General features: G+C 36.6%; 1 protein-coding gene across 2 annotated transcripts in view; it reads right to left on the reverse strand.

Moving 5' to 3' along the window:
- Window positions 1-19,488, reverse strand: part of LOC131429877 (A disintegrin and metalloproteinase with thrombospondin motifs 9) — a 589,623-nt gene that overhangs the window by 532,130 nt on the left and 38,005 nt on the right. The window lies entirely within an intron of this gene.

The following is a 19,488-nucleotide window of genomic DNA, read 5'->3' on the forward strand; positions in this document are numbered from 1 at the left end:
CCATGCACGCTATAGGAAATTGAGCGAAGCACGCTTCGAACGGATAAAAACCGGTTCTTCTTCCGTACCGCACGTACCGACGCGTACCAGTTTTTGCATCATCATTTTGAATGACGATTTGAATGTTTGGACACTCATCGCCTTCTTTCGGAACCGGAAGTCGGATCTGGATGAAATTGCACTTTATATGTTAAGACACTGGGAGCTTTAATTTGAAGCATGATTGTGAAAATCGGTTTTATCGTTGCTGAGAAATTAATGTGAGTCCGGTTTTTGAAGCTTTTCTTCACTATTATCGGTACGTTCAGAAACGGAAACCGGAGACTAGTGGTACCAAAGTAGATTCATATATCCACTAACAAGGTCTACCCATCAGATGAATTTACTAGTAAATTTTATAAAAAATTGCATCTCGTTTCGCCATCACTTTCGAAAAAATCCGCATGAAATTTAAGTTTTGTTCACTTATCGCGCTGTAATACCGAAACCGGATCTGGATCAACTTTTCGGGGATTTTTTAAAGAATTTCAAGATCTTTTATTTGCATGTTAGTTTGTAAAAATCGGAATGAAATTTCCGAGAAAATTGGGTGCGTATTTTCGCATAGATTTGCACATATTGCTTTGTAATTCCGGAACCGGAAGTCGGATAGTGATAAAATGCAGTAGAATCTCAGAGAATTTTTTTGCTGCATATCACCCTGTAATCCCGGAACCGGATCGGGATAAAATTCAATAACGATTTATGGGACCATAATACCATTCATTTCTGAGTTTGTGAAAATCGGTTCAGCCATCTCAGAAAAAATCGAGTGACATTTGTCACATACACACACAGACATTTGCTCCGTTTGTCGAGCTGAATCGAATGGTATATGACATTAGGCACTCCGGCCGACGGCTTTTACAGGGATAGTAACACATGGACTGAAAAGTCCCGGGCCTAACACATAGATGGCGCCAGTTTTATTGCAATCACCTTTTTCAGTTATCAGTATCCTTTAAAAAACAGCTGTTAAAATTTCATGATACTCATTAGTTTGTGAGTTATTATGCTAAGAGTGACGCTACTTTTGTTATTTTCAGAACAATGGATAAAAAAATCGTGTTTTAATTTTACTCCGCTTCTTGATGGGAAAATATGTTATGGAGACTCCGCTCCATCAGAAACAACAATAAAATGTTGATTTGCTGACCTCAAACGTAGTCGTAGAGACACCGATGATGCAGAACGTAGTGTCCAAACGTCCAAATGATGCGGTAACACCAGAAAACAATTAAAAAAAAACAAAAAAAGTGAAGTTGCATGAGTTAGCTGACATCGTAAAAATATAAAAAAAAACGTGTTGGCTTTATATTGCCTAAGCATTTGAATATGAGAAAGCTCTATTCAAAGTGTGTTCTGCGTTTGCTCACTGTTGACCAAAAACAAGAACTTGTTGATGATTCTGAGCAGTGTTTGATTTTTTTCAACGTTACGTTGAACGGATGTTACATCCACTGTATTCGTCAGATATAGCTTCCAACGACTACCGGCTGTTCGCAGACATGAAAAAAATGCTCGCTGGTAAGAAATTCCGCACGAATGAAGCGATCGCTGAAACTGAGGCCTATTCTGAGACAAAAGATAAATCGTTCTACAAAAGTGATATTGAAATGTTAGAGCGGCGCTGGAATGGTTGCGTTGCTTTCGATGGAGATTACGTTGATGAATAAAGTTAATTTTGAGCCAAAAAAAAATCGTGTTCTCTTTGTTAGGCCCGGGATTTTTCAGCCTATGTGTTATAGCCTTTCTATATGAGAAAGGCAAAATTGATCTGCGAATACAACTGTGGGAACAGCCTAATTGACTAGAAGAACCGAGCATGCTTCGCTGTGTTCGGGCGCCACGGAATGCAATTAAAGTCATATCTCTATGGTACACCATCCGCCAGCAATCACTTACACGTCGTATCGCCAGTCTATCTTCACTTTCTGCTTCATCAGACACCGATTTGTGATTTTGTCTCATTTGCTGTCCTCATTAAATAGTTGCATTCGCATATCATTTTTCCAATCTGTTTTTCTCGTTAGATACTGATAAAATTCATCTCTAAACACAACTAAAACAAATTAGGCAATTGCATGAATAGTATTACAGAAAATTGTTCGTCAACCTCTCAGTTATGTCTCTAGCATTACCCACCCCTAGTTTTTTTTATGTAAAAACTCGTCTATAATTTAAAAAAATCTACAAAATAACACTTGAAAACATTAAAAAACAACACTTTTTCGACAAGCTGATAGGTTTTTTGAAAACATATACTTGGAGTAGGTAGCACAATTTACACTATGAAGTCTTATAAACAAATATCAACTTCAAGTGACTAGCTAAGGCAATAGGTAACAGAGCGTGGATTGGATTTTGCCATTCGAATAAGTCAATCTCGCAAGTAATTTACTGTGAGACATACAAATAGGTTATTGATAGGACTTTTATACTGTGGTGATAGAATTACTGGAAATCTGTCTTTTGATCGGAGCTCCGGAGATCCCTTGCGAAATATACCTTTCGACTCAGCGCACCGAAAAATGTGTGTGTGTTCGCACCTTTCAAAGATTTATCTCTCAGCTCGATTTTCACGGGGATGGTTGAACCGATTTTCACAAGCATAGGCTTGTTTGAAAGCTACCAATGGGTTATTGAACAAATTTAATGATTAATTTAACATTTCTGGTTCCCGGATATATAATGGTATAAGTGACATAAACGACAAGTTTTTTATTAGCGCTCGATTTTCTCGGAGATAACAGAACCGATTTCAACAACATTAGGTTCATTTGAAAGATACTATTGGATTATTTCTCACGTTTGAAAACCAAATAGCGATCAATTCGAGTTTCGAACATACAGAGTGATCACAGTTCACTTTCACATCTCATCCAAATCAGTCGATAAAACAAAACCGAAGTGAAGTGAACAATAGAACGACCTCGAAATGAGTGAACCAAACGAACAAAAGCTACCGCCGACACGAAAGAATACAATTGTTGTTGACTTCAGGCAGTGCAAAATTCGACTTTCGATACGAGAACTTGAAGGTTTGCTTAAGGAGCAAATGCATTTTGACATTAAACGTGTGCATTTACTTCAATGCAATAAGACCAATAATGTTGTTTATATCCAGTTCTATAAAGAATTGGATGCAATTCAATTCGCTAAAGACAATAATAACGTGCACTATGTGGAGCATGAAAATATCAAGTACAACATTCCAGTATATATGGAAGATAGTGCTATACAGGGTCCGGCACTCGAAGTGTAACCAATTAAAAAGGCCATAAATTCAGTTTGGAGAATTACTTTTACTTAATTCAATGTACAAAATGTGTAAAAATAATACAAAATTCAGAATCAATTCACTTTTGCTCGATATGACCACCTTTTGCCTTGGCTATGGCCTTGAGACTGTCAAAAACGAATCGCAAGCTGCCCGAATGTGACTTGCAGGTATTTTGGCCCACTCGCGGACAATAACTTTTTTCAGCGCCTCGAGACTGGTGTATCTTTTAGTTCGGACTTTGCTCTCCAAAATGGCCCAAAGAGAATAATCCATTGGATTTGCATCTGGTGAATTCGAGAGCCATTGTGTGGACGTGATGAAGTTCGGATCGTTGTTTTTCAGCCATTCTTGGTTCACTCGAGCTTTGTGAGACGGTGCCGAGTCCTGCTGAAACGTCCATGGTCTGCCACCGAAATGTTTGTCTGCCCACGGCTTCAAAGCAACCTCCAGAATACTTTCCCGATAATATGTCGCATTTACCTTGACGCCAGGCTCGAAGGTCTGAAGTTGGTTACACTTCGAGTGCCGGACCCTGTAGAAGTGCGTGTGCATGACCTTCCCTCAAGCGTCATCGATCCTTATATTCGCAAAACTATGTCCCAAGGCACAAATATCCAAATATCAAGGGGAACGTGCCATTTGAGCCAATTTGTTCTGATCCCCTATAGAACCACTTACCCTCCAACCAACCAGCAACTGCAACCAATGTACAACAAAATGGAAATGGAAGCTCCTCTCCTCCTAGAAAAAGGGTGACAACGAGATCCAATACAAAAAATCTTTTATTTAAAAAATCGGCTCAATCGGCCACGTAAAGCTTGTACGCAAATAGGCCTGATTAAACATATCTTCTAACTAAAAAAAAAACATACAAAGTGTCCCGCGAGAAATTTCGAATTTGAAAACGAAATAATACAAAAAACCGTTTGAAAGATTTCAATGATAATACATTTATTCGAAAAGTTGATTCATGGAATTTTTATGAAAAATAATTTCTTTAAAATGGTCCCCATGGCTGGGAAGTAACCAAACCGATTCCCCCAATTTTTCAGTACATTTTATCTTTAACCGCTCCACAAAGAAAATATCCGAGCGGCGTCAAATCGCAGCTTCTCGGAGGCCAATTTACATAACCATTTCTGTTGATTATTTGATTTTCAAAGATCGTTCGCAGAATATCGATTGTTTCGTTGACTGTGTGGCACGTAGCGCCGTCCTGTTGGAACCAAACATTTTTCATAAATAAATTTCATGAACCTTTCAAATAAATGTATAATAATTGAGATCTATCAAACCATTTTTTTCATTATTGCATTTTTAAATTCGAAATTTTTCGAGGGACATCCTGTACAATGGGTAAAAGCAACGTAAACGACAAAACACCCGTTATTCGCTCCTTTATCCTCCGATGGTTGAAACGATGTAAACAAGATTAGTTTAGAAGCTACGTTTAGTTCGTAAAATATATTTGAAGTTCAAATTGCTCTCACTTATGGTTCCGATGATATAATGGTATAAGTGACGTAAACGACAAAACTTACGGGCGCAATTTCACTGATCGTACGCAAGCGATGTTTATATCAAGTTGTCTCTGTTTTACCCGCATCTTCAAAGTGACTCAATTGCAGAACAGTTCTACGGATCGAAGAAGGTTTGCAGGGTTTGTAACAGATGTGAAAGTCATTCACAGTACTGCTTGTGAAATCATCTCAAGAAAACTTAAAAGGATTATTTCAGAATTCGGTTTTGTTAACTGATTATGCAATATGTTCAATTGAGCAGTTTCATAAATACTGCTGCGAAACATATCAAATAAAGAAACTTCCACTCAAACTGTCGAAGCGAGAAGAGTTAAAAAAATTGGTTGCACTCACAGGGTGCCCTTCTCCGTTCACATTAGTAGACAGAAACTATTTTACACCAATGTCCCCGTGGTTTGATTACTTTTTAACAGTAGGATTGCTCACTATCAAACACTAGTAGGATTTCATAACAGCACCCACTCCATATTGCAACGTAAGCCAAGAATATTGTTTACTCCGAGTTCGTTGTTTTGTTTTTAGGCCGTATTTGCCTACTGAAAGTTAGGTCCTACGAACAAAACAAACAAAAACAGAAAACAGCTTACAATCGTTCCCAAAATTTCCCCCCTGACTTCGGTCGTCTAGTCGCATACGAAGCCGATTACATTTCGTCCCGAAGCGGTCTTACCGATTCTGATGAATCCTGATCACGCAACCCCACGCACATTTCGCGAACCGTGGTGGTTTTGCCGTTTTTCGGTGTTACGCAATTCCCATGCCGGACCGTCCGTCGCGTCCCCGTCATGCCTTGATCGATTTTAGCTACTCTGCTGGGTTGACAAGTTTTTGTCACATCACAATTTGCCCGTCCACTATTTAGGGGCATGCAGCAAGTGGAGTGCAGTTCGAGCACGGAGGACTGCACCGCAACCGGATCAATCGAGTTTCGCATCGGTCACGTGTTTGGAACAATTTTCCCAACCAACCGGGGCGGCTTCCAACGACATACGGAGACATTGTAGTAATCGGTTTTGCTGCGTGTAGTACCGGACTGGAAAACGCTTCTTAACATAACCGGCTTCCCACGTCGCCTCGCCGCATGTTGTCAGCATGTTGGTCTTCGTGGAGCATCTCACTGCAAAGGGGCCCACAGACAGACTCAAACTCAGACCCAGACCCAAGTTGTTGTTTGTCAACGTGGTTGATATACCTATCGGTAGTCCATTCACGATCACCGATGCCCTAGAGCTGGCGTGCGATGATTTATGCGAAACCATGCGGGTGCAACGACGACAAACCACGACACGGCGGGATTGGACTGACAAGCTGCTGCTGCTGCTGCAACTTTGAAAGTTCAACGATTCGATCCATGTGCGGAACCGCACTCAATGCTGTGAAGTCTGGACAGTTCTACGAGAAAAATCTGCTGTGAACAAAACAAACAGATAAATGTTCAACAAGCTCCGAAATGGATTCACTTTAATAATAAACAAAATCATTTAGAAAAAAAACAGGAAAAGCTTTCAAATTTTAGAAAGTTCGTGAACTATCAAAGCGAGTAAAATGAAATGAAAAATGTAAGTCATTAAACAGATAGTTTCTTGGCTTTGCCGTGAATCAATTTCCTTATCTTCTTTTTTTTTCTCGTGGTGTAACTAATTTGCCTTAGGTAATCAACAGGTCTAAGCATAATTCCTTTTTTTTTATTGCCATCGGCTGTATGCGTAAACTAATACTCGTTAACAGCTTGCAACAGTCACATTTGCATTCGGTGTATGCTTTTTCTGCTATCAACAAACATTATGTCAACGTTGGCCTTATGTCAAGCGATTATCTGAGTTTTCAATGTTTCAGACTGGACCCGTTTTTTATTTACTGTTGCATCGTGGACAGATCAGAATTGCCACGTGTTTCAATCGCAAGGATGAATAAAGACTGTTCCAGAAAGTATGGACGCGACCAAAAACCGCTGCCATTTCGCAATGGTTCAAAATCTGTCAATTTTTATGGCTGCGTCCTGTTGTTTACACTCTTCTCTAACCACTTGTGCAGTTGTTTATTCGTTTTCATTAGTTTGTTTCGAAATGCGTGAACTTTCAGCAAAACAACGTCGAAAAATTGTGTACAAATGGTGCACAGAACGCGGACTGTCAATGAGAAAGATAGCAAAAATGGAGGGGGAGTAAGTGAAAAAGCCATGCGAAATGCAATCAGGAAGTTCGGCGAGGATAACACCTTTGAGGATAAACCGAAAACGTGTCGAAAAAAAGGTCCTGCTAATTCTCGGTTGGATAAACGTATACTGAAGGCGTTCGAGATAAAGAAGGAGGTTTCAGTTCGGGATGTGGCCAAAAAAGTGGGCAATTCGAAGTCAAATGTTCTTCGTGCTAAAGAACGTTTTAATCTTCGAACCTATAAGAAGCAGAAACTACCAAAATGTAGTCCGAAACAAGAAGCATCGATCAGGCCGTTGGTTCGAAAGCTGTATAATACGATTCTTTGGAGAAATTTGAACTACATAATCATGGACGACGAACCCTACGTGAAACTCGATTACAAATCCATGCCGGGACCACAATATTATACGGTGCGAGAAGGGCAAGTGTTAAACCAGTCCGAGACATCTATTGAAATCGAAAAATTTGGTAAGAAAGCTATGGTCTGGCAAGCAATTTGTAGCTGCGATAAGATTTCGAAACCCTTCACCACCACTGCTTCAATGAACAGCGAAATATACATCAAGGAATGTTTACAAAACGACTCCTACCCATGATTCGAAGCCACAAGGATCCTGTTGTCTTCTGGCCAGATCTTGCTTCTTGCCACTACTCGAAATCAACGGTAGAATGGTATACTACCAAAAATGCCAAAAGACATGAATCCACCAAATTGCCCACAACTTCGACCAATTGAGGAATTTTGGGCATTAACGAAGGCACATCATAGGAAACATGTCTCGGCAGCCGAAACCATTCAACAGTTCGAAAAAGATGGGAAAAAAGTGTCAAAACTTGTCGCCAAGAAGTCTGTACGGAATTTAATGAGGAACGTTCGCAAGAAGGTGCGCCAGCTAGTCTACAGTGGCTAAGTAGCAAATGTTGAGAATAATATTCTGTTGTTGTAGTCTAATATTATCAGTATATCGAATAAAGTTTAAGTATCTAACACTTGTGAATTATATACAGCGAAATCAAAGTGCGTCCATACTTTCTGGGACAGTCTTTAATACCTCCATCCGTATGCTGGTCTAAATCACACCACCGATGAACATTTTTAATAAAATTACATGAAACAGTGTTGACCGATCCGGATATGAAGATGTACGATCTAGAAAAAGTCACAAAGATTAGAGCAGCGCACGCGCTATTCGGCAATGGTAAAAATTATTTTGTCGCTGGACCTACGAACCGAAACACGAACGCGAGTGCTCTTCGGATACGTGTTTGGCCATGCAAATACGGATTCGGGTGGACTTTCGGTGTCGATTTGTATCTGTTTACGACAGCTTGATCTTCTCTTACATGTCAGAGAATATAGTGAATTTCCAGAGAAGTGAAAAAGCACAGAAGCAAATTCAATGGCTCAAAAAGATCATAACGTCAGTTTTATGAGATTGGCATGGAACAATTTTAGTGGACAACCTGAAACAATGAAAAAATTATAAACCAGTGAATATTACTACCTATTATTGGAGCAATTGAAAGTAAAAATCGTTGCGAAAAAGCCTCACGTCAAATACAAGAACATCACAACTATGGACAATTGTCAGTGCATTTGACGGTCATTACTTTTCACTTTACTCATGAATATGTAGAATATGTTTTCATGGCGTCTGGATGATCTCATAGGTAATTCTCCTAATTTTGGTGAATGTTGATTGGAAAACAAGAGTTTTGACGTGAATACTACATGGAATGAGAAGTCCCAGGCCTAACAAAGAAAAAAAATCGATTTTTTACCGAGAAAACAATTCTATTCTTCAGAATAATATCCATCTAAAGCGACACACTTGACCCATCGGTCCTCCAACATTTTCAGGCCCGTTAAAAAAAAAGATTTGTCAAGGCCTTCAAAATAGGCTTCCGTTTCTGCAATGATCTTAGCATTCGACGAAAATTTCTTTCATTGGAGAAACCTTTTCAGATAATAGTAGCTGGGGGCCAGGTCTGGAGAATACGGGGGATGGCGGATCAATCCGTACCGCAACTCAAATTCAATTTCACAGTTGCTGCTTTATCAGGACACGAAACTCGTCTTTTTCCACAGCTTGATGAAAACTATAACTCATCTTACACGATCAGCTGTTATTCAAATACTAGTGGATAGATTGTCAAGAAATTTGGTATTGCGCCATCTAGAGGCTTGTTCTCAACAAAAATATACAAGGTTCGAAACTATTCACGTCTTTTCTGTGAGAGGCCCGGAACTTTTTATTCCGTGTAGTACGTCTTACCTCACTATGGGGTGCCTTTTCTAAATTTACCCTGTGGAAGAATGGGTAGAATTTAATCGTGAATACCTTGAGTTGTACCAAACGCAACAACATAATGCTTACTCCATCCTAAAAGAAATGTGATCAGCAACTTTTGATAAAATTTTCCACAATGTGAGATAACTATAAATAACTCAAGAATGAGGTTTTCCCAAATTGTTGGAAACAATTAGAAAAACTTATCACGCTTGCTTGCCTTTCTCGTACCCGCGACGACGATTTTAAGCTAGTCAGGCATATCAGTCCCGGTTTTCAACTGGACGAGTGAAAAATCAATCATTTCTTCTTGTGATTTAGCCGAAACTGGACGTCTTGGTGAGAACCTTCCACAAATCCTTAATTTATGTTCGCAATTCGAACTCAGGATTCTGATTTAATAATCAACTTTAAAAAATGATCAGGATTCCGAATTTAGATTTTGAAACTTACTTCTGAACAAGAATTAAATTCCTGATTTCAGTCTCAGAATATAATTCCGAAATTCAGTTTCAGATGCAGAGTCTGCATGCTGTAACTGAATTCAGAACATGGATTTTGGAGCTATAAATTATTCGTTCTAAAATTAAGCTCAGAAACTAGTTTCTGAAAATCAGTTAAGTTCCATAATTCTACTATTAAATGTATGACCTGATTTCTTGATCTAAATTCCGAGCATTTTATACCTGAAGGCTGTTCCAGATTTCAAAAGAAGTTCTTGAATCCAGTTCCAAAATTCAGCCCGGGTATAGAAATTTTGTAGTTTGTTCAATCCATGCCAAAATGTATTTGAAAATTGTAAACATCGGATAAATTCCGCAAATCGGTTCTTTTTATAACTATTAAAAAAATCTCAAAGGATTATGCGAAATTTACCTCTACTGAGCATCTAAGGAGTGTATCGAAAAGTAGTTAGCAACATTGATTATTGAATAAAAAAGCGAAAAAAAAACATATTTTGACATCAGTTTTTTTTGTTGAACTCCTGCATGTTTTGGGACAGTGTACCTTCCTTCCGAAAGTGCCGCTTGACAATTGCCCAATACCTTTCAATTGGCCGAAGATCCAGGCAGTTCGGTGGGTTGATGTCCTTTTCCACGAATCGTACATTATTTTTTGACAAATACTGTAGAACGGAGTTGGCGTAGTGGGCTGAAGCCAAACCGACCAGAAGAGAGGAGGAGTCTTATGATTTTTGAACAGTGGCAGCATTCTCTTCTTCAAACATTCTTCCTCGTACACCTTGGCGTTAATTGTGCCCTTCGTGAAGAAACCACAGGTACAAATTGCTTGCCAGACCAACACCTTCTGCCCAAACTTTTCCATCGCCACCGTGGTGTCAGCGTCGTCCAGGTACTGGTACACCGTTTTCGTATAATATTGCGGTCCGGGCAGCGCTCGAGAGTCTTCCTTGGCGTAGGTTTCGTCGTCGATCAGGATGCATCTGTCTTTATTCTGTAGAATCCAGTTATACAGTTTTCGCGCTCTTGTTTTGGCCTGAACTTGCTGTACCAGGCACTTTTTCGGCACTTCCAGTTTCTTGTACGTTTTCAGGAAGTTCCGAACTTTGATCCGTTGAATCATCCCGATGTTAGTGTTGAACTGCTTGGCCAAATCCCGCGTCGACGCCGATGGGTTTGTCCTGATGTACTCAACCACTTCTAAGTCCCGGCCGGGCTGGCTGGGACTCGTTTCCCTACCGGATCGGGGCAAATCCTTCATGGAAAGGGTCTTAACGAACTTCTCGATAATATTTTTGACACTGGTGTGGTGCACTTTCACCCGTTTTGCAATTTCGTTGTACGTGACACCACTTTCTGAGCACCAAGTGTGCAGAATTTTCTTTCGCGTTTCCGGATCAATTCGACTCATCATTGAAACGATAAACCGTACCGAAACCAATCGATTGCGCAGCTGTTATTGACATGTAAACAAACATGTCACCGCAAAACACGCTGCAAAAAATTAGGCCATTTCAAAGTAATAACTGTTTGAATGTTGCTAACTAACTGCAAATTTTATGCGTTTTATTGTTTAAAAAAGTTCTCAAGCTCTTAAAAAATCACCCTTTACTTATCGATACACTACTTAAATCTACAAAAAAAAAAACTGTACTTGCTCCGTGCTATTTAATATTTAATTTAATATTTATAGTGGACCAGTTTGTCGTCGATAAGTCGTACTTTAGTATACATGCACCGTTAGAATTCTGAAAGCGAACGATTATCTATATTCGGAAGTATGAAAAGAGCATGTCAGTTTTATTCGTATTCATGTTCTCCAGGCATGTCTGTGACATTACCCACCCGCCTTTTTAAAAATAAAAACCTAATCTTAATGATTCCAACTTATTCGCTCAATTTGACCCCCTCGGACTATTATCTGTTTCCAAACTTGAAAAAATAAATATAAAGTTCAGCATTCGCGAGGAGAATATCGACGCGACGAGTACTATTTTGAAAACAAAAGGAAACTATTTCTAATTCACCAAATGGTATGATAATGCCTTCCTCTTTCCCCGACACAGTCTTCGTTGTTTATCTTACATATTCGGCAACATTTCTAAAACCAAGCGTATCAGAAATAGGTTGCAATCATAGGTCACTATCTGAAATAATTAGGCGGATAGGACAAAAATCAATTTATCGATTACGTCACTTATACGATTATATTCCCGAAACTGGAAGTGTTAGCTATATGGTCTTCGAAGTTGACCTTTAGCCCAATTTTAGTCTCGAACGAGCCTAAAATTATTGATATCGGCTAATCCATATCCGATAAAATTGAGCGGTAATGAATTTTGACGTTTACGTCACTACCATTATATTACCAGAACCGTAAGTGAAAGCTGCCTAACTCTGTTGAAATCGGTTCAGCTATCTGCGAGAATATTGAGCGAAAAGTAAAAGCGCTCTTTTATCGGTTACGTTACTAATACGATAATATATCCGCAAACATAAGTATGCCATTTGATCTTCGAACTTGATCAATGGCCCAACAGTAGCTTTCAAACGAGCTTCAGTTTGTTGAAATCGGTTCAGCTATCTTCGACAAAATTGAGGGGCACACAAAACGTTCAAAGGTGCACAACCGAAAGCCCCATTTTAATCTTAAAATATCTTACTTTTCACTGTGTTGATGAATGAAGTTGAGCTTAGTAAAAAAAAGGATTGTTCTTAGTTAGTCCCGAAACTTATTGATCCACGTTTTTAGCTATTAGGTAAGGTAAGTAAGTGCGTTCTAAACCGGTTTTTGTTTGCCGTTTTTATCAAGTGTATGCCGAAAGGTGTGAATCCTCAAGTCCGGTTGAAGCACGAGGGCTCAAATGTCACTCCACTCCACTGCTCCACTGAATTTTTGAGATTGGAAGATGTGTAAATACTTCTCTCAGGTAGGACAGAACCGATTTTCACCAACATATATTCGAATGAATGGTCCTGTGATCACATACCAAATTCCTGAATTTTATCCATAACTAAGTTCCGGTTCCGGAGTTACTGAAGTATTATGGTAGCGATGGCTTAACCGTTTCTCAAAATTTTTAATTCTATTGAAAATCCTAAATTTAGTTCAGATCCGAGTTTCGGTTCCGGAATTGCAGGTTGGCAGATGAGTTTTTAATAAGTAACTATGTAAAAAGAAGTCAACAATGTAGAACTAGTTAATAGATCAATTAAACTCACTTTTGCTGTACCATTCCCTGTTCCGGAAGAACCAGAAATATTATTATTAGGACAATGCTCATCTGACAACAAGTCTTAATGAACTAGACTATAAACTAATAAAACTAATTTAAAATGGTAATAATTAAACTTATGCTATAGCAACCGACGATGAAACTGTAAAGAGGTCATAATGAAGTCAAACACATCGCTGAATTCGTTGAAACGGCTAATCATTGCCAAAATCGGGCTGTTGCTAGCATAGTTGGTATTGCGCAGATCAGTGTGCAGTAATGATCAAGGCCGAAGAACACGTGCTGGAGCATACAGGTTAATCTGTGATAGAAGATCCGGAGCATCATATTCAGCCAGTAGTAGCTTAGATACAAAAGTGGCTTGTGAAGCACGTAGACGGTCAGCTAAAGATTTAATCCCCAATAGTTGACAATGATCTTCATACGATGGAAGGCTCAACGGGTTACTTCACGGTAGTTCCCGTAAAGCATAACGCACGAATTTACGTTGCACAGCTTCTATCCTTTGAATCCATAAAGCGTTGTATGGACACCAAACAACATTCGAAAATTCCAGCTGTGAACGAACCAATGAGCAATATAGCGATTTTAAACAAAGTTGGTCACGAAATTAACTCGAGATTTTAAATATGAATCCAAGTAAACGGTTTGCTTTGCCAATCGTTGCTGAAAGATGGCGGGTGTACGTTAGTTTTTCATCCAGAATAACACCTAGATCTTTGACGTGATCAAAGCGTTGCAGTTGAGTGCCAGCGACGGTATAATTAAAATTGAACATGCTTCTCGTACGATGATAGCTTATGACGGAACATTTAGAAACACAGAGATCCATTTTGTTTCTTACACACCATTCGTAAAACATATTAACAAGATGTTGCAACTCACGGCAATCAGCTTCTTTGCGAATAACGAGAAATATTTTCAAATTGTCAGCAAAAAATAATTTGCCACCATGTCTTAAGACAAATACAGCATCGTTCACAAACAACGAAAAAAGAAGTGGTCCTAGAGTGCTTCCCTGAGGAACTACTGAGATACTTGCAAATGGTTCAGCCACAGTATTTCCAATTTGTACGACAACTTTACGGTTAACGAGATATGTTCGGAGCCATTGACAAAATCTGGTCGTACATCCTAGTTTGCTCAGCTCAGTTTCACAGAGTCAAATGCAGCTTTAAGGTCAGTGTAGACCGTGTCTATCTGGAATTTGTTGGACATTTGCTCGGTGCAAAATGATGTGAAACAAACGAGATTTGTCTCAACCGACCGACCAGGGAAGAATCCATACAACTGCTAATATAATGGCGACAAGCTGATAATAGAGTAGTATTGCTGATTGATTCGAAGATCTTGTTCGGGTATAGCGTGATGAAATAGTCGATGCCTTTCACGCAGCCCACCTGGGTTCGATTCCCAACTCCTCACATAGGGTCAGAAAGATTTTCTGGTCCGAAGAGGCGAATGACCTTAAGCTGTTAAAACCCATATAATTGAAACAAAAAAAATATTGTTCAAATATTGCTTAATAGATCTCATTCGGGTTTCCCTGCGATGAATTAACCGATTTCCAAAACAATAGATTCAATAGAGAAATCTTACCGTCTCATAAGTGAACGTTAAAATTTGTCCGGACTCGACTCGCACTTCCAGAGTTACAGGGTAATAAGTGTTTAAAATTCTTAGTCATTAAAAACGTCATTAGAAGTAACGAAGCCTAACACGTCGAAACACTTCGAATCGTTGCCAACAACTGTACAATGTGTAGGTCTTGTTAGGTAATGACTAGAAGAACTGGCTTTGGCAACATCAATCCTCGGTTTTTGGGTAGAGGTAGGTCGAGTTACAAGTATTTAAACCCAAAACACAACCCTAATCCGACGGGTCTGATTGAATTTATTTTTAAAATAGTACGGGTCTCGCTCGAGATCAAGAATTCCGGATACAGTGCTCAAAAACTCCAAAATTATATTCATTGAAGTCTTAGAAAAGAATAGAGCCGATTTTCATAAAATCGGTTTTGGTGAAAACCTTTCCATAGGTGACTATAATTTTATGTCGATCCAACTTCTGGCTCCAGAATTACAGAGTGAAGAATGTTGATCCATAAATGTTTAAGTTATTTAAGTTATTTAAATTATTTACGTTATTTAAGTTATTTAAGTTATTTAAGTTATTTAAGTTATTTAAGTTATTTAAGTTATTTAAGTTATTTAAGTTATTTAAGTTATTTAAGTTATTTAAGTTATTTAAGTTATTTAAGTTATTTAAGTTATTTAAGTTATTTAAGTTATTTAAGTTATTTAAGTTATTTAAGTTATTTAAGTTATTTAAGTTATTTAAGTTATTTAAGTTATTTAAGTTATTTAAGTTATTTAAGTTATTTAAGTTATTTAAGTTATTTAAGTTATTTAAGTTATTTAAGTTATTTAAGTTATTTAAGTTATTTAAGTTATTTAAGTTATTTAAGTTATTTAAGTTATTTAAGTTATTTAAGTTATTTAAGTTATTTAAGTTATTTAAGTTATTTAAGTTATTTAAGTTATTTAAGTTATTTAAGTTATTTAAGTTATTTAAGTTATTTAAGTTATTTAAGTTATTTAAGTTATTTAAGTTATTTAAGTTATTTAAGTTATTTAAGTTATTTAAGTTATTTAAGTTATTTAAGTTATTTAAGTTATTTAAGTTATTTAAGTTATTTAAGTTATTTAACTTATTTAAGTTATTTAAGTTATTTAAGTTATTTAAGTTATTTAAGTTATTTAAGTTATTTAAGTTATTTAAGTTATTTAAGTTATTTAAGTTATTTAAGTTATTTAAGTTATTTAAGTTATTTAAGTTATTTAAGTTATTTAAGTTATTTAAGTTATTTAAGTTATTGAAGTTATTTAAGGTATTTAGGTTATTTAAGTTATTTAAGTCATTTAAGTTATTTAATTTATTTAAGTCATTTAAGTTATTTAATTTATTTAAGTTATTTAAGTTCTTTAAGTTATTCAAGTTATTTAAGTTATTTTTAAGTTGTTTAAGTTATTTAAGTTATTTTAGTTATTTAAGTGATTTAAGTTATTTAAGTTATTTAAGTTATTTAAGTTATTTAAGTTATTAAAGTTATTTAAGTTATTTAAGTTATTTAAGTCATTTAAGTTATTTAAGTTATTTAAGTTATTTAAGTTATTTAAGTTATTTAAATTATTTAAGTTATTTAAGTTATTTAAGTTATTTAAGTTATTTAAGTTATTTAAGTTATTTAAGTTATTTAAGTTATTTAAGTTATTTAAGTTATTTAAGTTATTCAAGTTATTTAAGTTATTTAAGTTATTTAAGTTATTTAAGTTATTTAAGTTATTTAAGTTATTTAAGTTATTTAAGTTATTCAAGTTATTTAAGTTATTTAAGTTATTTAAGTTATTTAAGTTATTAAAGTTATTTAAGTTATTTAAGTTATTTAAGTTATTTAAGTTATTTAAGTTATTTTCGCAAAACAATTGCTCGAAATTTCTATGGAGAAAAAGTTTCTTTCTACCATAAATTTATAATTATCGATCTCAACCCTGAAGTAGAGCAGCATATTTGCATCGGCCGAGAGTGGGTTAAACCATATTTTTAATAGGTTTTTAAAATACCATAAACGACGAATTCGAAATAACAACAAACTGCTCAAAGCACTAGTTAGATCGTTACCGTCTGTGGGAAAACGCCAAATTATCTCATTTGATATCATCAGTTTTTGTTGACGCACATTTTTATGATGCTGAACTGTTTCTATGATTTACCACGTTTCGATATCAAGTTCCATCCAACGTTCACATGGCAACTAAAATATTGAAATAATTTGAAATATTTACGATCGAGTGGTCATAAGTCAATCTCCGACGGGATTCGCCCCACCCCGAGAACATCGTGGCAGACAGAAAGACGCGACTCGATTAACATTCCATGCGCAAAATGAAACCGAAATGTAATACTAGCAAGGACCCTTCCGTTGGAAAGCTCCCGGCCCTCTCGGGACTGTGGAAACCCCAAAATGTCATCACCAATTAGCAGAAGCCATTTATTATCGAGCCGAGAGTTACCGCCCGCCCTTCAATTGGCTCATTTTCGAACGCAAACATGGTCATTCGCAGGAAAATTTGCATTCCTTATGCAACCTAGCCCAACCACGCTGTGCCTGCGCCCACCTGCACAGATGGTGCCGGTACAGCAAGATTGCAACCAGAAACATTCATCACCACCACCAGACCGCGGATCAGACGGAAATACGGCAGGAGCCCATCCCAAAAGTTTCATTTATCACTGTCAATCACACAAACCGAGCCCGCCAATTCCTGTCTCTGCCGCCCGAAAAAATAAAAACGCGTACCGAACAAAAAGCTATTGTGCTGTTGTGTATTTTTACAGAATTATGCAAGTTCAACCGCATAGGAGCAATAACAATAATAGCAAAATAAAGGCCCGAACCCACGGAAACGCCCTTTCTCTCTCGATAATGTCATTTTACAACATCGACAAAAACCGAAACACAAATAAATGCGCACTGTCATCGAAATCCAAACCGACGAAGGCAACGACGACGACATCGACGTTGGCAGAGACTAAGGAAAAAAACTACTCAAAACTCGTTACCGTGTGCATATCATAAAAGAATGCGTGCTGTCATTCAGCATCCACATTAAAGGCAGTTAAAAGGCTTTTGTTTTATGATTTTGGGCCCGAAGACAATCAGCATGACAAAAGATCGTTAACGTATGATAATTACGGTCGAAATGGGACTTTTGCTAGGGGTTTTGACATTTTTGTTTTCGTTTGATTTATTTAAAAAACAAATCGAATATTTCCAATTTTGTCAGACGTATTTTACCCACGCTTAAACGTTATAATCTATGTGCTCCATTTCAAATAAACCGTTAGCAGTTTAAGCCCAAGTCGAAGCGTGAACAAATCTGAACTAGAAATTAAGGTATTGTTCGCTCAAATGAAGTTAAACAATTCAAAATGAGATCTTCACCATTTCTGCTCCAGTACGAACCTTTTAGATTAAACGACAAGTATATGTCTAAAAGTTCAAAAGAAAAAAATATCGAGATCAAAAGTCCAAAGTCCGTACTACTAGTAGTAAAAGTTAGTGTTTCAAAAAGCTCATTGAAAAACAAAAAACCAACAGTCATGAATCACACGTCAAAATTTAAAAAAAAATGATCAGATGTAAGAATCATTAGTAAAATGTCACGAATGTAAATTCCAAAAGCTCTAACATAAAAAGTCAAAAGTAAAAAATCTGAGTCAAAAGTCAAGTTTCAGAAGTAAGTAGTCACTGGATTGAAATCAAAACGGTAAAAGTAGAATGTCAACGATCAGACGATAAAAAATTTTAAGATCTGAAGTTAAATTTTAATTTAAAGGAAAATAGTGAAATATCGAAATCATGAGTAAAATTTTACAAATGTCAAAAGCTCAAAAATCAAAGATCCAAAGTAAAAAAATCAGAGTCCAAAGACAAGAATTAGAATCATTAGGATAAAATCAAAAGCCAAAAATCAAAAGTTGAAAGTTAAAACCCAAATATCAAATGTCAAAAAACGTCGAATGTCTAAACTCAGAAATTGATGTCGAACAGCAAAAGTTAAACTAAAAAAATAGGAAATACCTTATGGTCAATACATAAAAGTCGGAAAGAAAAAGTCACAAGTCACTAATCATACATTAATATTGAAGTAGAAAAATCGGAAATAAAAAGTGAAATGTCAAAAAACAAAAGTCGAAAATTAATAGTAGAATGACAATAGTCGAAAGTAAGTGGTCAATAGTCAAAACTCGGAACTCGATTAAAAATAAAATACAAATGTCAAAAAGTTCAAAACAATTCAAGTGTCTTCTTAAAATACAATGGGTCCAAAATCGTGAAATTCAAAAGCCAAAAAGTCCAAAAATCTAAAAGTTCTAAAACTGTAAGTAGAACGTCAAATAGTCAAAATATAAAAAAGTCAAAAAACTAAAATTACACTTCGAACTGCTCTGCACTGATGAGTCAAAGACGAAACGTAAAAATAATAAAAACGGTTGTGTGCCCTAGCACAAAATTTGGCTAACCCATGAATGACCAAACCTGCATCGGCCAGAAATAGGCAAAAACACGTTTTCGTTCGGCACATCAGAATAGACATTGCACTCCGTTGCAAAACAAAAAGTGTTCTGTAAATAGCAGAAACTTTACGTCTGCTTAGCGGTTCAAATTGAACTGCCGAGTTCAGCACTAAGCAGTTCAACTTGAACTGCTCTGCATTGATGAATCAAAGACGAAACGTAAAAAATAATAATAATAATAATAATAATAAAATTACAAAAAAAAATGTTGAAGTGGCAAAACTTCAAAGTCGTTTAAAAACAACAATCAACTTTCGAAATATGACAGTCGAAAAATAAAAAAGTTATATGCCAAAAATTACAAATAAAAAATCGATACACAAAAATATTTAAAATC

Source organism: Malaya genurostris, chromosome 2 (genome assembly GCF_030247185.1).
Source record: "Malaya genurostris strain Urasoe2022 chromosome 2, Malgen_1.1, whole genome shotgun sequence".
NCBI classification, from domain to species: domain Eukaryota; kingdom Metazoa; phylum Arthropoda; class Insecta; order Diptera; family Culicidae; genus Malaya; species Malaya genurostris.